This window comes from Mesoplodon mirus (genome assembly GCF_964341445.2).
Source record: "Mesoplodon mirus genome assembly, chromosome: 16".
In the NCBI taxonomy this organism is placed as follows: Eukaryota; Metazoa; Chordata; class Mammalia; order Artiodactyla; family Ziphiidae; genus Mesoplodon; species Mesoplodon mirus.
Window position 1 is genome coordinate 39,635,184 of NC_138992.1, and position 6,591 is coordinate 39,641,774.

The following is a 6,591-nucleotide window of genomic DNA, read 5'->3' on the forward strand; positions in this document are numbered from 1 at the left end:
TCAAGTACCCCCATCCTCAGCTAGTAAACTGGGGAAGTGAGACTGAAACCAAGGCCCATGTGGCTTCTAAAGCCACATGTTCACCACCATTAGAATGCTGCCTTTCCTTAAATTATGTTTCCTTTAGATTAAGAAAGTTATCTTTTTAAATTTTTATGTTAGTTGATTATACCATAGAAAGCTAAGGATATCACTAGCCATGAGAGGAGAGAAGATAACCTTAAGATAAATAATGAAAACACATAAAATGTAGTATGGCACAAAAAAATGAACATGAATTTTGCAGTTAGACCCAATTTCAAAACCCAGGTTGTTTGAACTTGGGCAAGTAACTTTAGCTCTCTGTCCCTATTTCTTCACATGTGACAATTCAGTAAAATAAGTTATACAAAGGGCTCAGAATATGGCAGGTGTGCAATAAATTATACTATAGACATGAGAATACTATACCTGACACAGGCACTGCCATGAGGCATGCTGAGATCTCAATGCCAGGCTGACAAGAGGATGGAAACCATTCCAGTACGACTCAGGCTAAGAGAACTGCCCTGCCCTTGGGCTTATTGGTGGGAAAGGAGTCCACCAGGCAAAATCACATTATTTAAAGGCAAGCTTGGATCTGATCCAGCCTGACACTTACACCCAAGGGGCTAGAACTGGAGGCCTGGAAAGGCAGTAAGAACGTGGGAGCTGTGGAGATACTCGCAAGATGTGTCCACAGCTGTGGAGATACTGTCAAGTGGGTGACAGAATTCCAGACAGACTCATTCATGTTAAACTTAACCTTAGCCAGAAACAAGAAAGACAAGGGGCCCATCTCCCAGGAGGAGGGGCCAACATGGACCAGGAGCTATCAGGGCCTCTGTAAACTAAGTAATGACCCCCCCCTCAAAAGATATCCATGTCAAGTCCCTGGAATCTATTAATGTTACGTTATTGGAAAAGGGATCTTTACAGATTAACTTTAGGATCTTGAAAGGAGGGGCTCATCCTGGATAATCTGGGTGAGGCCTAAAGGCAATCAGATGGATCCTCATAAAATAGACACACAGAGAAGACACACAGGGAAGGCTATGCCAAGACAGAGGCAGAGATTGGAGTGATGAGGCTACAAGTCAAGGAATGCTAAAAGCCAGCAGAAGCTGGAAGAGGCAAGGAACAGATTGTCCCTTGGAACCTTCAGAGGGAGTGTGGCCCTGCCCACATCTTGATTTCAGACTTCTGGCCTTCAGTACTGAGAGAATAAATTTCTGTTATTTTAATCCACGAAGTTTGTAGCAATTTATCTTTGGAAGCCCAAAGCCTAGGAAACTACTAGAGCCCTGGACAAGGGTTTGGGGTTTGGACAAAGTTTCAGCCCAAGAATAGAAATGGAGTTCAATCTAAAAATAGAAGTCCATCACACAGGGGTTCATGGGGCAGAGACATCAATGTGGCATTTTGCTCACTGGATATCAGACTTAGGCCATCCCAGACTAATTCCAGATCTAACCATGATGAAGAAGAGTGAGCAAGTCCTGGGACGGCTCAGGGGCTGGTGGGGTTCATCCTGCAGGTGGGATATTTCAGTACCCACAACCAAGCAGGGCAAACAGGAACTGACAGAGCAATCAGAGACGTTCTGCCAATAAATGATAAGTAACTCACAGAATATGACTGCGTGCAGTCTGAGATGATGTCTGTTTCATAAGAAAAAGAGCAAAAGGCCAGAAAATATGCTGCTCCTTCTATGGAAGGAATCTGCCGCTTCATTCAAAGGCCAGGCACGTGCCAGCACTGGGGGCACAGAGGTGAGCTCAAGGTCTGCTCTGGCCCTCCTCTGTAGCTTCCACAGCCTCTCCTGGAGCTGAGACCTCCCTGCATGCTCAGAAGACTGATTCTCCTTCAACCGAGAGTTTCTGTGACTTGAACAGATGATTCTGCGCCCATATTAGCAGGAATGGGGAAAGAAAGACCTTAGCATCTCTACAGGCTTCTAATTCACAGGTCGTTGAGTCAGCCTCACTGTTAGCATACAGTAAGGATTTCTAGTCCCCAAAAGTAGTATAATAAGAGGATTTCAATTTAAGTGTTCTCAAAAGCCACACTTCTCCCCCACCTTCCTAGGCACTACAGGAGAAACAAATATGCATCACTTCCAGCCCCTGTCCTTCAGGAGTTTGTGTCCTCATATGCAATATGAGGTCTAGACATAATCACTTAAAACTACAGAGCAGTGGATACCTCCAAGTGACACAGACAATCAGAGACAAAGAACTAGAGGGGATAAAATAGCTTTTATTGATACGGTCAATCCGGGCATGAAAGGATTCCAAAATGTGGCCATCTGATATTAAATTTATATCATTAACTTTATAGCCACTAAAAACAGTATTATCCAGGATAACCAGTATGATAATGAAATAAGACAATGTAATGGTTGCAATGAAAATCTCTTAATTAAAGAATTTCTAAATTGCTTCACTTCTCTGGCCTTAACTGCTTCGTCTGTAAAATGAAAGAGTTTTATACACAATCACTAAAGTCCTTTCCATCCCCCTATAATATTCCTTGGGCAGTTCACTGTAAGGGAGACAGTTCTGTTGACTTTATCCTTAGGGACTTCTGTGAGCTTTTCATGTAGGTGGAGAGCTTTTGGATTTTCAGAAACCTACAGGCATCTTTTTTAAAGCTATAAAGATTGATTGATAGGTGGAAGTGTGACTGAGGAAACAGAGCAAACTGGTCAGCTTAAAACCCTACCCTCAGGGCTTCCCTGGTGGCGCAGTGGTTGAGAGTTCGCCTGCCGATGCATGGGACGCAGGTTCGTGCCCCGGTCCGGGAAGATCCCACATGCCGCGGAGCGGCTGGGCCCATGAGCCATGTCCGCTGAGCCTGCGCATCCGGAGCCTGTGTCCCGCAACGGGAGAGGCCACAACTGTTGGGGCCCACGTACCGCGAAAAAAAAAAAAAAAAAAAAAACCCTGGCCTCCTTCCTATGAGGCACTATGGCCAATCGGGGACGCAGAAGACTACGAGGCACTAAACCTAAGCCCCGGCCTGTGAGACATTTCTGATGGCCTCCATCCATTTGGTTCTCACTTGCTCTCGTTCTAACTCCTAGCTGAAAGTCCTACCGCCCCACATGGTTCCTCAACTGATCCTTTTTTCTTTTGCTTGAATCAGGTTTAACTTTCTGAAGGCTGAAAATCATAAAGCAAAAAATGATATGAAACAAGGAGGAGGGAAGAGGGAGCTGGACTCACAGAACTACAGAAGTGAAAAAATTATTCTAATGTCAAAGCCTCAAACAAAGGCTCGACTACTGACTCCTCAGAGGGATGATGGGTTTGCGCCACATACATTAGCACTTGCCTCTTAGGGTTGATCTGTTTGTTGGTTGCTATGTGCATGGTGATAAAATATCCATTTGGGTGGGATCAAAAATTATATGACCCTCTTAGAGCACATCTGTGAGTACTGGCCTTTTGAACAAAGGACTATAGTTCACCAGGCCTCTGTGCTGTCAGAGGCTGCTTCCCAAATACCAACTTTGAGCCTAGCCCCACCATATGGACACATGGGGGTCCATGAAAAATAGTGGCCGAGGGGCCTGAAAGCATGAGAAGGTCTGGCAAAAAAGTGACAGGCTTTGGGGCTTCCCTGGTGGCGCAGTGGTTAAGAGTCCACCTGCCAATGCAGGAGACATGGGTTCGGGCCCCGGTCCGGGAAGATCCCACATGCCGCGGAGCAGCTGGGCCCGTGAGCCATGGCTGCTGAGGCTGCGCGTCCGGAGCCTGTGCTCTGCAACGGGAGAGGCCCCAGCAGTGAGAGGCCCGCGTACCGCAAAAAAAAAAAAAAGTGACAGGTTTTGTCCAGGCTGCCGAAGAGAAATGTACTTAGTCTAGAAAGACTGAAGAGGTGCACATCTTCAGAACGTGTCTGTGGATCCAAATACACCTTAACAGATTCCTGAGAGAGCCCCCGGCGGCCGTGTTAACCTTGTCATTGTTATTGTTAAGAGGCTATGCTCATTTCTGGCACCTAACACTGGACACATTGACAGCAACGGGGTTGATGGAAGAGCAAAGAATCTGTTTTGCAGTTAAAAAAAACAGTTCTCAGACTTCTCAGGCCATTTGAAATCACGCCAGAGAAGTACTTGATTTCGGCATTCTTAAGCTCTCTGCAATGATGCCACAAGTGATGTCCCCCACGTGTGATGATGTATTTCAGGGCCAGAGCTTTCTCAAGACGTTCCAAGCCTGCAGGCTCCTGATCCTTTTTCAAATTACAAAGATGATAGTATCCCAGTGAGAGTTGTGACTAGTCTAAACTCTCCACAGCTGCGAGAGATGAATGTACAAATTCCAGTAAAGATTCTGCGCGTTATGGACTGAATTTACCTACACGGCATCAAGGCCTAACTCAGGACCACTTAAAAGAATCAGAGCTGCCCCCAGTGCTATTTCCATTTCTTCTATAGCATTAGCTGCTGGGAAGCTGGCGACTGTTCTGTGAAGATGCCTCCCCTCACACCCACGCCACTGTCACTGCCCAGCGGTGGGTATCTATTTATCTATCTATTTACTTGGGAAAGTCAACGGGGCTTTGTTCCCTTATCATGGACACCTTTTCCCTAAAATACTTCCTTGGAATGCTAAGTAAATGTAATAATACACAGCACGCCACTTTTACCAGGTTTAACAATTGTATTGTCTGAAGACTCTTGGCTATACTCCTTTATGAAACATCTGACGCTCGGCATGCTTTCCAAGACTGGGAAAGAGTTAAGGGACAAGGATTCACATCATTGTCTGCACATATTAACAATTATAGAGAGAATAAATAATATTCTTCACTTTGGAAAACAAAAAGACCAAAGGAATATATAATATATATTTTAAATTATCTTCTAATATGATTTGCACAAACGCAGACTCTTCCAAAGCCAAGTATACATTCATCATGTACATCCACCTCCATTGTTTAGAGGCCACTGAAGTTCACCTGGTATCGCTCCTGACATCTGGAGATTTTTTTTTTTTTTTTTGCCGCTGTGGCTTGTGGGATCTCAGTTACCTCACCAAGGACTAAACCTGGGTCACAGCAGTAAAGCCTGAAATCCTAACCACTAGGCCACCAGGGAACACCCTGCAGATTTTTAATAGTATGCTATCATCTTCCCATTTATCAAACAGCCATACACATATGTGATATGTGGCATTTCTCATTGTAGACACTGAACTTGACTTTTCTCACTCTAACGCAAACCAGAAAGACAACACAACTGAGGTCAGAAGACCCAATGAAGAGTTGAACAAGCTGTAAGTGAAATTCTCAAAACACCAAACCTCTGGATAATCTACACATGATATTCTATTAAAACCGGAGTGGGAGTGGAAGAAGAAAACAAGCTCCAATTTTTTCCAATATTCATGTAAACAAAACACACAACTAGAAACATTTCCTCTTTTATCTTTTCACAGTCCTTCATGCAAATCTTCTACATGCTAAAAGATTCTTTCAGCCACTGGTGGTATACCTCAGATTTCATCTTTTCTAGAGAAAAATCAGATTATTAATTTAAGCCTATTAAACTGTATGGCAACTATGCATAACTCCCCCAGAACCATATTGCAAGGGCAATTTCAGCATCAAGTGGCTTATTCCTGTCTTTTTTTGGAGGCCAGTTCCAAGTACCATCACCCAGCAAAGCAAGTTAGGGAAAAACAAAACAAAACTTTAAAATATTGAGTGGGAAGTCATACAATATGCTAGGATTCTGATAGCTAAAACAAAGAAAGCTTCAGGGAGTATAACCAGGGCAGCCAGACAGGTAAGTGGAATGTTGCCTTGCTGGGAGTATTCAAGGTTGGTCTGATGGTAAACATTAGTGATGTGCTGGTAAGTGCTTGACAACTAGCTCTAGTGAGAAAAGTATTTTGTAGCATGTGCAATTTCCCTGGCGTAAGTACACTCAGGAAGCCTGATTCCAAGCTACCCAAGTGACATCACTAACAGGAAGTTAGGAAGAGACTCACAATAACAACCCACATATACAATAGATGTAAATAATCTCAACAGCATAAATTATAGTAAAATGTAGGGAAATAACTAGACTGTAGGGAATTTTGAGTATTGCTTTTGTTTTTTAATATATTTAATTTAGTTTTTTAATAATGGTTGTATTTAACAGCTGCCTCCCAAAAGTCGAATATTTAAAGGTAGGCTCTACATTCGCTCCATCACACCACTTCATGTTTCTCTTCAGGGACATTAAAGATATTTTGAACAAACAACAAACCAAATAAATGAAGCTACTAATTCAACTCGATTAAACTAGCTCCAGAGTTTCCAAGGCTCCCAACCTCTTTGCTATCCCACGTTAGAAATACTCAAAGTTCAGGTTTCGGTATGCACAGTATTTACAGCAATACCATGAAATGACAATACCTTGCATTTTATCACGCATCACACTTTTCAAAGTAGTGTTTTTACGGCACTGTGGGACAGTCTGGCCCTGCGTAGTGAATTTAAATCAGTGGGCAACAGCATTTTAGTGCCTAATGGGTAAAAAGAGTCCTTGGGAGCTGTTTGTCCAAGAGAGAG